Genomic DNA, 14,081 nt, shown 5'->3' on the forward strand with positions numbered 1-14,081 from the left:
ATAAGACAAAAAAAAATTGAGGTTCCTATGCACAATCTACAAGACCCCTTACTCAGTCCTTTTTGATCAGGACATACACATGTATGGGACCATATGGTAGATTGAGACCATCACATTCTGGCAGAATGCAGATAATTGAAAGAGGAAGACCCCACAAGCCAGAGCTCTCTTGGAAAGCACGGTACCCATGACCCAAACTAGACATTAGGCCTAGTCTCTGAAGGTTCCATCATCTCTAATTACAAAAATCTTGAGGAACATTTAGGATAAAACTAAAACATCTAATTTTGAAATATAGCTAGCAAGACATTTAATAATGTTTTCATTATTTCTTGCGTAGAAATGTAACAACACTTGAATCCAGTGAATTTTTCTCTGATATCTGTTTTTATCTCATCTGACAGAATTTGTTAGGTAATATTGTGATCGCTATTTGTAGTGGCTATTTCTGATTCTCAACTTGACTATATCTGGAATGAACCACAATCCAGCATTAGGAGGCTCATCTTTGATCCTAATCTTGAGGCATAGAGGCTATGAGTCTTAGGAAACTAAGGAAGAAGATCACTGAGCTCAAGTTCATCTGAGACAAGCAAGTCCCAGATTCAGGTGTGGTGATACACACCTTTAATCTGGGACACACCTTCAGTTGGAGACCTACATAAGGACATTTGAACAAGGAAGGCTCTCTCTCTCTCTCTCTCTCCCCCTCTGCCTGCCTGCCTTGTGGGAACAAGGAAGGCTCTCTCTCTGCCTGCCTGCCTTGTGGGACTGAACGTCTGCTAGATCATTGTTAAAGAATTCGACTACAGACTGAAAGTCACAAACAAATACCTTGCTATAAAGAGACTACCCATAAGTTCTGTGACTCTAGGGAACCATGACTAATACACGAATTTTCCAGAAAATTTTCAAACACCTGGCATCCCTTCTCTTTGAGCTTTGTAAATTGTGTGAGTTGCTTCAGCCTTATTTATAATAACCAGAAGCTGGAAGGAACCCAGATGTCAGATACAAAAATTGTAGTACATTTACACAATGAAGTACTACTCAGCTATTAAAAACAATAACTTCATGAAATTCTAATGCAAATGGATGGAACTAGAAAATATCATCCTGAGTGAGGTAACCCTGGCACAAAAGAAACACATATGGCATGTAGTCACTTATATGTATATACTAACCCAAAATTAGGACTACCCAAGAAAAAATTCACAGACTTTATGAAGCTCAAAAAGAAGAAAGGCCAGAATGTGGATACCTCTGTTTTTCTTAGAAGAGAGAACAAAACACCCACAGGAGGAAATATGGGGGAAAATAGAGAAACACGGATTGAAAAGATTATCTAGAGACTGCCTCAACTGGGCATTCATCCCATATGCAACCACCAAACACACACACTACTGTTGATGTTAAGTAGTGCTTACTGGCAAGAACCTGACATGGATGCATCCTCAGAGGCTCTGCCAGAGACATAGTGATACAGAGGAGGATGCTTACAGCTAATTATTGTACTGAACACAGGGACCCCAATGAAGGAGGTAGAGAAAGGACTGAAGGAGCTGAAAGGATTTGTATCCCCATGGGAAGAACAACATTATCAACCAACTAAACCCTAGAGAGTTCCCAGAGACAAAGACACCAACCAAAGAGTACACATGGAGAGTCTACTGGCTCCAGATTGCATATGTATCAGAGGATAGTATTGTTTTGAATGAAGGGAGAGAGAGGCCTTTGGTATAGTAAAGGTTAATTTTCCCAGTGTAGCAGAATGCCAAAATGCTGAGGTGGCAGAGGGTGTTTGGGAGAGGGAGCACCTTTATGGAAGCAATGTGAGGGGCAAGGGGAATAGGAGTGGAAGAAAAATGGTATAACATTGGTAATGTAAATCAGAGTCTCTCTAATAAAAATGAAAGAAAAATATTTATTGTGAACATATTGAAAACCAAAAAATAAAATAAAATATTTGAACCTGAAAAATATTACATAAACTTTTATGTGGGTAAATTTTTTATCAGTATTTCTATAGCCTTACATATAAATTTAAATGAAACAGTCTCTCTGTATGCCTAACATAATTAATGATCATCAATTAGCATTCTGCATATCTAAATTCGACTGTGAGTATATAACGTGTGTATATGTGTGTACAAACACATTTCTTTTTAAAATTTTTACCTTGTTATTCAGGGCATTTTTAACACTTGCCTGATTTTGTTTACTATATACTCAGACTTCAAATGCAGAATAGAATCTATTTATATCAATTTTTTCACACCCTTGGTTTCCTTCTTTTTTATGGCAAACTGTTTCTTTGTGATTCATGTTCATAGTTTTTTATTTACAATTGTAAATTTTTCAAAACTTCATTTTTCATATAAATTATTTTTCTTTATATTTGATCACCTATTATCCTCTTGGTTTCTTTCCCAGAAGCATTTTAATGCATACTCCCAATTTTTCCCATTTCCCTCTTTCTTTTTAACATTCTTTTATAACCAGTAGCTGTTGCTTTCACTACTTACTTTGTACTTGTGTTTCCTGTAATGTGTATTTATCTCAAGCACATTAGATGGTTTCTGATGACTATCCCCACTCTCCTCCTCACTTAATTACGTGATAAATCTAAAATTGTAAGCTTCATGTTAAATAAAAAACAAACAACCAAGAACCAAACCAAACCAAATTAAATAAACAAACAATTAAAAAAAATACATAACTGACTCAATTGGTTGAGCCGTCAGGATTGTTTTAGACTTTCATGCTTCCCATCCTAAATCTGTGGCATATAATGTCCCTTTGCAGTATGTCTAACTGTGGACAATGTTCATGAAACACATCTGGTTCTTAGCTAACTCCATATTTCAGAGTTTTTGATAAAGATGTAAAAGTATGTTCTCTAATTATTATAATTTCAACATCGAATATATAGTTTTCAAATGATTTTAACTCTTTAGTGTTTGTTATATTAAACATGGATTTTAACATTATTGTGCTGATTATCTACCATACTGGCAACTGCTCATTTAAACTAGCATGCTATTATGAATAATTTTTCAATAGAAATAAATTGTCCTGCAATGACAAACTAAGGGTTAACTGACTAAGGTAAAGGAAATAAAATAAATTATTGGCTTAGGTAATGCAGGTTTACATGTAGAGCTGTTTATTCATGCTTTGGAGCATAGATCCAGATTCTGCAGCCTACACTACATTTTCATGTCTCACTGCCTTTGGATCAAGGAAACATTAGTTGTCATTTGGGGACCGTTTGTTCATCTGTCTAGACTTTGCAAGTTATTGCTTCTCTGAACGGTTATCCACCCATAGGGAAAAGTCCATAGAATTCATTATTGGTTGGAATACAGGCAATGTTAAATTTTGAGATGGAATGTTTCCAAAGTGTGTCACCAGAGACAATAAGGGAAAAATGGTATGCTTTTGTTGAAATTTGGAGACATTTCATGAGTTTGTCTTTTCCATTACTAATTACACTTTCTGCAATGCTAGCAGGCAGATTTTATTTCTATTATTATTTTCCCAGAAGCTTCCTTTGACCTGCTCAGTCCTACTGTCTCCATTACAAGCTGTGCTTATATTTACTTTATCATTATTACATATGTATTTTCATTTGTTTCACATTTTTATTTTAAATCACTATGAAGATGAATTTTATTTTTATGTTTCCTGAAATTATTGTTGTAACTCAGCTTTTCTATTCTGACTTCAATTGTGTTATACAATTGCTTAACAAGTCACATGCATCATTTTACCTCAATTTATCAACTATCAAATGGTAAAGATTGGTAAATGTAATTCTGTCTTCCTTCTTTTTGACTACTGTGATGTTTGACAAGAGTATATCACATTATCAGTCACTTCATTATTTAAAATGAATATAAAAAGATTTAAAATTATTATTGATAAAAATTTTTCACTGTTTACTGAGAAAGTTATTTCATTATGACTTAGTAAAATTTTTCATCCAATGAAAAATGTTTTGTGTACTTTAAAGTCTCACTAACATTATGGTTGAAACATGAGATGAACAGGGAAGGTAACAACAACATGCTAAACTGGATGGAGAAAAGCTCATGAGGCCTCAACCCTATAAAGAATTGGAGGTAACTGAGTAAAGTTGGGAATGAGAGACTTTGTTCTTTCCAAAGAAGAGCACCCATATTGGTTGTTCATTGCCAAATGTTCAACACTGAATACATACATATGAGTAACATACTATGGACACAACAGGATCAATTTATGAATGTACATGCATATACACATACAAATACATATATGAATAATGGAGCAACAAATGAATACAAACGAAACCATGAATTTTAGAAAGAGCAAGAAGGTATATATGGGAGGGTTTGAAATATGGAAAGGGAAGGGATATATGTAATAAAATTACAGTATAAAACCTAATGAAACTGAAAACAATTATCAGTATGTTTAAAAAATACTCCACTCATGCTAGAATAACCTTGTATAAGTAATTAAAACTTTTTTACACTTACAATTTTTCATCCTCAGTGTGTACTTTTTATTGTATTTTATGTATTTTACCCCCTTTTAAAGGAAACCAAGAATGTATTATTCTTCTTTAAAATGTTTCCTACTGCTTGTAAATTTTTTTCTCAAAAATATCTATTTAAAAATCTTGATGCTAGTTAATGCTTTAAGTTACTAGATAGTACTTAGTGAAAGCACACACATAAACATGCACATACATACACACACACACATACACACTTTAAATGATTTTAGGTGTTGAGAAAGATGATTGGTAAGAAGCTACAGGAATACCAATAGATTAACAACTTAATAAGAAACTGTACAATGTTATCAAGAGTGACGCAATAAAGGCAGATTGGAAGTAAGTGTTTTCAAATTTCTATAAAAATCTGTATATCTTAGAACCAGTATGTTGGTTATAGGTAAAAATATAGCAATAATGAAAGAAAAATAAGACCATGAATATTAAAAAAGAACAATGTATGGTTGTATGGGAAGGTTTGGAAAAAGGAAAGTAAATGGGATAATGATATAATAAAATAAAAATAAATCAAAGAAAGAGTGTTTTTTTTTTTTTTTTTTGCTTTCTTACTATTACCTAAGTAAATCTGTAGCAAGCATCATACAAACACAATAGACATATTATGTAATTAACAGTATAATTTTTATTCTGGAATCTATAGACTTGAAATTACTCCAACTTTACTGAAAGGAGAAAGAAAAAGGGAAGAGCAGAAAGGAAAAAAAGAGAAGTAAGCTGACATTTGACCTGTGGAAATATGATAATTTATCAAATAATTACTATGGAAATCTTAAAATGCCACAATCTCAGAAGTATTTCTTCATATATTCGCTTAACTAGGACTACTGATTCAGGACCATACCATTAAAAATGTTAATTTAGATAGTATTAAAGTAACAAGTTTGTTCAAACCAAGGCACAGACTCATTACAGAATTCTTCTGTAATACATTCAAAATTCATGTCTTTAGTAAAATCAAATTGCTTACCTTCTAGGTGTTTGAGAGTTTCACACTTTATGTTGAAGTCTTTAACACATTTTATAAGATAAATTTTTCTCTATTGGTGAGATAATTTTAAAAGTCATGTACTGAGGAAGAAGAAATATTTTAGGTCATGTGTCAAGTACAGGTTTATTCTGCAAGAACTAATCCAGTCTAATGCAAAGCAATTTATGGCATGGTCTAAAGATTTGAATGGAAATTTCTACAAGGAAGTCAATGCACAAGAAAGTAGCTATAATAAAGGACACTCACATTAACAATGCATTTAAAAGTTTCAATTGATGTCCTATTAACTCTTTTCCTGGGGGAAAACAAACTAATTGGTTATCCAATATCAACTTATTAGGCATAAAATATATTAAAAATAATATTTTCTGGAGCAAGATATATGTATTTATTATAGATTATATATGATGATTACTTGCCTATATAAGATGATAATTATGTTTTTGTAAGACTACATAAGTATGCAGAATATATACCTGTGTAATATATGTATATACATGTATAGACATATATGCACAAATATTCATATATATTTAAGATGTTAAATGTTTGTCACAATATACAAAAGTTAGCTACTATACACCACTGTCAAGGGTTGCAGCTGCTTTGAAATGCAGCTATGTGAAATATCTGCTTCAATTCTTCAGAGAATTAACATCACAATGAATAGATTTGATTCACTATTTTTATTTATAGATATTTATCTTATGGAACTGAAATTAGAATTTTAAAAAGCTTTTCATATTCATTGCAACATGAATTTTAAAAACTATATGTGTATATAGATGTTTTCACTCCATATATACTTATAGACATATAATTTCTTCATATATATGTATATATATATTACATTAATTATATGGTATATAATATAGTGAGTGTTAAAGAAAATACAGAATAATTCTTGACTTTCAAACAAAAAGATTTTTTGAAATATTTCTTAATATAGTTAACCAAAGGACCATGTGCTAAATTTTAAAAAAATGTCAGAGCGAACATACTTGTTATTCCATTTATAGGAAGTATCAAAATAGTCAACCTTATAAAAGCAAGAAGGTAATAGTGATTTCAAGGAAATTACCAGTGATGGGTGAAAATAGGAATTGCTAATCAATATACTGGAACTTTAAATTACAAAATTCAAATAAATTCTGGAAACGAGCTACATAATGTTTTGATTATTGGTAATACTATAGCAAAAATAAGGTCTGCTAAGTCAAAAGATTATACACATAATGTTCTTAATAACGTTAAATAAAATTGGGAAAATTTATAAAGGAAGTAGATGAATTCTGTGGCATAAAAAATAAACCTATTTGTCATAAAAGGACTATAGCCTATTACTCAGCAATAATAAGACATTTATTTTCAGGAAACAAAAAAGGGTTTATTTATGAGTTGATTTCCCAATTGCAATCCCAGATAAATTGCTGTTCTTAGACATAAATAAAGGTCAGAATGCTTTAATTCATATCCAGAATATCTAGAAATGGCTTTATCATGGTGGGTAAGGCTTCAAGTGCTGCAAGACTGCCTTATATATGTTCCCATTCCATGTTTATGGTGATTGGCATGGAAATTATTCTTGTCATGTCATTGCACACATAAGCACGTAGGGAAGAAATCACACTGGGTTCTAGAATATACACCACTTCGGTCGAATGAAAGGTAAACAAAGTGTGGGGGCTATAATGTGACCTCTCACGTCAGCAGTACTCACAGTAGTGGTCACGGTTGTACAGTTCTATCTGCTGGGATCTCTGCTTCAGAGCACCCTGAACACCATTAGCCCATCTTACCCCTACCCCACAGTGCAGATGTGTGTGCCTTAATCTCAGTTCTCACCACCTCTCTTTCCTCTTGCATAGGAAACATCAAACTGGGACCTGTCGTTTATTAATTCTTACTGCATGCCACATAATTCTCACCATCCTTTTTGTCTATGCTGTTTGAACTTCTACCTCAGTGTGTAGAACCTGTGAGTGCTTTATGCCTGTCCCAAAGTAGCTGCCAATAATTTACCGCTTTTAGAAACTGCTGCTTTATAATAGTGAATTACATTGTTAAGACTCTAGGAAAGAATCCAGATTTAAAACTTGGGTTTCTCTGTTTTCGAAGCTCATTTCTTTTTTTTTTTTTTTTTTTTTTTTTTTGTTTTGTTTTGTGAATATATGTATAGTTTTTGTTTTCTTTATTTCTTGGACTTCATACAGTCTGTGAGTTGTTTCTGGGGGAGTGCAAGCCTCTGGGGTTAGCATCCCACTATCAGTGACTGCATATTATGTCTTTTCTTTTGTGACTGGGTTATCTCACTCAGGATGATCTTCTCTAGATGCCGCCATTTTCTTAAGAATTTGGTTAAGTCATTGTTTTTGGTGGCTGAGTAGTATTCCATTGTGTATATGTACCACAATTTTTGTATCCATTCGTCTTCTGAAGGACATCTGGGTTCCTTCCAGCTTCTGGCTATTATAAATAGAGCCGCTATGAACATTGTGGTGCATATATCTTTGTTGTGTATTAAAGTGTCTCTGGGGTATATGCCCAGAAGTGGAATAGCTGGGTCTTCAGGTAGTACTATATCCAATTTTCTGAGGTATTGCCAGACAGATTTCCAGAGTGGTTGTATTAGCTTTCGAAGCTCATTTCTTAAAACCATATTTAGCATCTACTCATTATGCCCTTTAAGCAATTGCTGCACCAAGAACACCAAGCGAGCCCATCTCCTATTTACCTCCAACCTTTAGGACTTATCTTGGCCCTACTCTATTTAGATCTTAACCCATCTATCGTCATACCAACCACAAGCACAGGAACCGTGTGCTAGTTTTTCTTCATATATGAGGTACACATGTACATATTTCCTGTTTGGTTACAAACAATGAACATGTTTTACGAAATAATTTCTTTTGCAACACCATAGGAAAAACAACATTATCAACCAATCAAACTCAACCAAGGTACTAAAACACAAACCAAAGAGTACAGATGGAGGGTCCCATGGCTCAGGCTGCATATGTAGCAGAGGATGTTATTGTCTGGTATCAACAGAAGAAGCCCTAGGTCCTATGAATGCTTGTTTCTCCAGGGGAATGCTGGGGTGATATGGTGAGAGTGGGAACATCTTCATAGAAGCAGGGGAAGGGGACAAGGGAGAGGGGGAAATGTAAATATATAAAGTATCTGAATAATAATGATAATAATAATAATAATAATAATAATAATAATAATAATAATAATAAATAATAATAATTGCTAAGAGCTGGTACATTTCCATAAAATAGTGGCCACTGCTGTGCGAATTACTGAGGAGTAAGGTCATGTCATTTACAGCCCCCACATTTCCTATACGTTTCAATTTATATATCATTAACATTTACTTCATAGATCGGACTTTGCAAATTCATATCCCTTCTGTTAAGAAAAACATTTCTGCTTGAAAAATGGTAACATTTCTGAATAGCAAAAGTCATGAGAATTATCTTTCTTTTGGTTTAATGAATAAATGCCTAGAAAATTCCTCTTGAAGTTTAGAGTTATCAATGAAGAACGCAATTTGATTGCTAGAGGAATAAATATTATAAAATATCCTTTTTGTTTGAAGGCTTAATTAGGAAAGAAATAATCCATGTTGTACTTTTCTAGCTTTAGTACTGAATATCTTGCCTCCTAGGAAGCTCCTCTATGTTTAATAAGTTATGGGTTGATATTTGGTCTATTAACTCACTACAGGTGTAGTAGTGGGAAACACAAGGGATGATTAATATGACATTTATGTGTGTCAACACGGGAATCTCCAAACGGCCAGAAGAAAGAAAGGAAGGAAGGCAGGAAGGAAGGAAGGAAGGAAGGAAGGAAGGAAGGAAGGAAGGAAGAAAGAAAGAAAGAAAAAAGAAAGAAAGAAAGAAAAAGAAAGAAGTGTTGGTGTTTAGGGTTTTTAATTTGGTTGCATTCAAGAATGAGTAAGAAGTGATTGAGAATTAGGTCCTATATATTAAACACAAGAATCTTGTTTAGTTTTAATCATTACTACTTAGTCCAAATAAATTAATTTTTTTGGTATTGCTAGTCTATTTTATGAGTTAAAGATGGTTTAAAAATAGAAGACAAATTTTAATTGATACTTATACCCTTCCATGTTCATAGAACTATGTAGAGAATATCATCTCAAAGTGCTTTGTGTTTCCAGTGATGTCAATGTTTACTGGACATAGTATTAGACATTAAACAATATTATTATTATTATTACATAAAAAGCAACAATTTTATTATGACACTTACATTGTCATCATCATCATCATTTAATCTTTTTTGTACAGTATAGTTGTTATCCTCCTCCTGGTTGGTCTTCTGTTTCACATCCCATACTCCTCCCCTGACTCTAAGAGGATGTCTCCCCTCACCCCACCTGACCTTCCCACTCCTGGGGTCTCAGATCTCTTCAGCATTAGTTGCATCTTCTCTCAGTGAGGGCAGAACAGATCAAGGAGTCCTTCTGGAGGGCAGCCATACTAGGTTCCTGACTGTAAACACATTATAGCATCAATAATTGTGCCTCCTCTTGAGCTGGATCACAATTTGTGTTTGTCATTGGACCTCCTTTCCCTCAGTCTTTTCTTCATTTTTTTTTTCCTTGCAGGTGGTGGTGGTTTTTTTTTTTTTTTTTTTTTTTTGGCAGGGATAATTTTGGGTCAGAGTTGTTGACTGTGGGATGGCAGCTTCACATCTAAGTCCTGAGATTCTCTCACCTCCCAAATGGTATTTGTCCAGAAATTTATCAGCTCCCACTTCCTATTTCTTTGCTCTGATGAATTTTACAAGTAAACAAAGGAATGAGGAATATGATAAACGTTCACATTTCTGGAGATAGAGAAAAAGCAATTATAGTATTTCCTGGTGTTGTTATCAGAAGAAAAATGTTTGTGTGTGTGTGTATGTGTGTTTGTGTGTGTTTGTGTGTGTTTGTATGTGTTTGCACACATGTGCATGATATCTATGTTAGGATAGAAAGAAAATAATTTGAGTCAATTTTAAATGGAATTGACTGAGATTTCTCTTCCTTTAGATTTTTTTTTTTTGTTTATCTGAAACACATCTATGTGTAGAAAGACAATACTGATAAGCCCCTAAGTAAGGTTCTTCGACTGAAAGTATTTACAATGCACGCCTGATGGCCTGATTTTTATCCACACATACATGGAATATGGTAACCAGCTTCAACTTATCTTCATGACCCCTTCTGGCCTTCAAAACCAAGACCATATTCTTTGCCAAGTTCTGTAGCCAGCTTCAGATGCAGCCTAGTTCATAGATCACAATATCTGTGTGCTGGCCCTGAAAAAGTACTTGCAGGAGATTTTATCTTGTTGGTTCTCGGCATTCCTGTATTTCAAGATTTCACAGAAAGGCCTATTAGATGCTAAGCACTTAATTGCTTTTCCAACCCAAAGAGTTCAAGTCCTTCCATGATGCTCACTATAATCAACATGATCAAGTCTATCAAAGCAATCTGATATTTCTAAGTATTAATTTATGATCTATCATGCTTTAGAGTGGTTGGAAATAAATACTACCATAATCCAGCTTTGGAAGAAAAGGATTTTTTCAATATAAAAGCTACAACTAATCAAAGAAAAACAAGACAGCGGCTCAGAAAAGATTTCAGAGGAACCCTGTATACTTAGTCCATTTTTTTCTTGGATATACAGAGTTCCTTGATCTCACAGAGCAACAAGGAATCATAAATGTTATAGACACTGTGGCTTCTACTCCAAGGAGGAATTACTTAATTTCCACCCAGAAAGCAGAAAATGTACATTTTTGACAATGTGGTGACCTTTATCTGCGGACACAGATATCCCTTATTTTTTCTTATAGAATGTTTATCCTACTCTCCCCATCTCTGTGTTTATCTTTAGCTCCAAGTTAATAAATTCTATACTTAGAGGAGATGTCACATTCATTTTATTGCCTGTATGCTATTGGTAAGAAGCTACACTAAATTCTAATACTCTTAGCTATATTACCCACCCTCATTGTCACCAGTACTTTGAAAAGAAGTTCCTAAGTAGTCATACATTAAGTTTTATTGTGAGTTTGAAGTTGTAATTTTTGTTGGAGGAAGTGTTTTCCCCAAAGTGTACTGTGTTTTAAATATGCTTTCCAAGTCTGTTGTAGATTGAAGAAGTCAATATGAACTAAGCTTTATTTCTCACCTTTTGGGTCATCTACAGGGTCCCCTTTAACTTTTTATGGCTCAGTCAGATTAGTTTGTTTGTGTGTTTGATTGAAGTTATGGAATTCACTTTATTGTCCTCTTTCTGATAATAGGGATAGAATAAAAATCCTGAGCAAGAATTAGCATTAATCAAGCTAGTCGGTGAAAAGCAGTGAATAAAAACAGACTTGGACATTGTTGTAAGATTACATCCAGCTATAGGATCAAAATAAGTAAAATTGTAATGCTTACTTCAGCAGTTGAAAACAATTATTATTTCATATGCATTTAATTAATTTATTTGAAAATCTGTTCTATAAGATAATTGTAATGGCCAAGATCCAAAACTCAGATGACAGCAGATGCTGGCGAGGTTGTGGAGGAAGAGGAACACTTCTCCACTGTTGGTGGGGTTGTAAACTGATACAACCTCTCTGGAAATCAGTCTGGCGATTCCTCAGAAAATTGGACATAGTACTACCTGAAGATCCAGCTATTCCACTTCTGGGCATATACCCCAGAGACACTCCAATATACAACAAAGATACATGCACCACAATGTTCATTTCAGCTCTATTTATAATAGCCAGAAGCTGGAAAGAACCCACATGTCCTTCAGTAGATGAATGGATACAGAAATTGTGGTACATTTACACAATGGAGTACTACTCAGCCACCAGAAACAATGACTTAACCAAATTCTCAAGAAAATGGATGCACATAGAGAATATCATCCTGAGTGAGATAACCCAGTCACAAAAGAACAGACATAATATGCAGTCACTGATAATGGGATGCTAACCCCAGAGGCTCGGACTGGCCCAGAAACAACTCACAGACTGTGTGAAGTTCAAGAAAAAAACAAAAAAAAAAAAAACAAACAAACAAAAAAAAAAAAAACCAAAGAATTAGGCTCAATCCTTACACACTAAGAAAACATTGACTAATTCTGGGTTACATCCTGTTTTGCATGTACTTTTTGCTCATTGTAACTAGTAAGATCTTAATGCAGAGTATCAAACCTTAAAAAATGCTTAAAAAATTAATTGTAAATGCTTTCCACACAGGTAACTTGTAGAATGAGTAGAAATCCTTCCATTTGTTCCCTATTGTTCATTTCTGCAATTCACCACAGACTCTTCCCTCTCTTGGAAACTGCTGTGGATATACATTAATAAATATTTCATAAACAAGCTAGAAAACATTCAATTTCAAAATAATTAAGGCAGAAGACAACAGGTCTTTCTTTTTCATTCTTTCATATTTCATAAACAAGGAGGTTTTGAGGTCAAATTCTTGGGCTCCATTAATAAAGAAGCATTCAGATCAGGTAAAAGCATGAATATAGAGATATATTAGTGATTCTCGAGGTTTAATATACAAAAAATGAAGACTGATTACATGCAGTGCTTGAGGGCTCTCTTCAGGTGTGATCAAGTTGTTTTTAAGATGTGATAATTATCATACAATATTTTGAATAAGTTTAATATTACTTTATTGTACAATTTAAAATGATTATTTATTAATTTTGTTGTTTGTGAACTTACCTAAACTGCAGCAGAATTACAAAAGAATCAAAGTTCTTTTACAAATTGAGGACAAGAAGGAATGCAAGCCCCTTAGAGCTGATAGACACACTTGAATTAGCAGCCTCGGGACAAATAGAGCAGCAGGGACTGGAGAAAAGATCATCCATAAACTGCCTACCCTGAAGATCTATCCCATAGGCAGCCACTAAACCCACACACTACAGATGATGCTAAGCAGTGCTTACTGGCAGGAACCTGATATGGGTGCTGCCTCAGACGCTCTGACAGAGCTGTAGTGATGCAGAGGAGGATTCTTGCACCTAACCATGAGACTGAACACTGGGACACCAATGAATGAGCTGGGCAACGGACTGAAGGAGCAGAAAATCTCTGCAACCCCATGGGAAGAGCAACATTATTAACCAACAAAACCCAACAAGCTGCCAGAAACTAAACCAGCAACCAATGGGTTCTCATGGAGAGACTCATGGCTCAGCAGAGGATAACATTCTCTGGCATCATTTTTCCAGTGTAGGGGAATGCCAAGGTGCTGAGAAGGGAGAGGGAGCACCATCTTGAAGGCAGTGGGAGGGGGAGGAGGGATGGGATTGGGCAAAAAGGAGATACCATCTAAAATGTAAATACAAAGAATATCCAATATTTTTTAAAGTTATAAGGTTAAAAATAATAAAAGAAGAAAATACAGAAACTAACAAGGAAATTGTAAGTGTGCTTTGAAGAATTGGAACAAAACTGATGGGATCCTTACATTTGAGAAATTACATC

The sequence above is a fragment of the Micromys minutus genome (assembly GCF_963924665.1).
Source record: "Micromys minutus genome assembly, chromosome: 26".
NCBI lineage: Eukaryota > Metazoa > Chordata > Mammalia > Rodentia > Muridae > Micromys > Micromys minutus.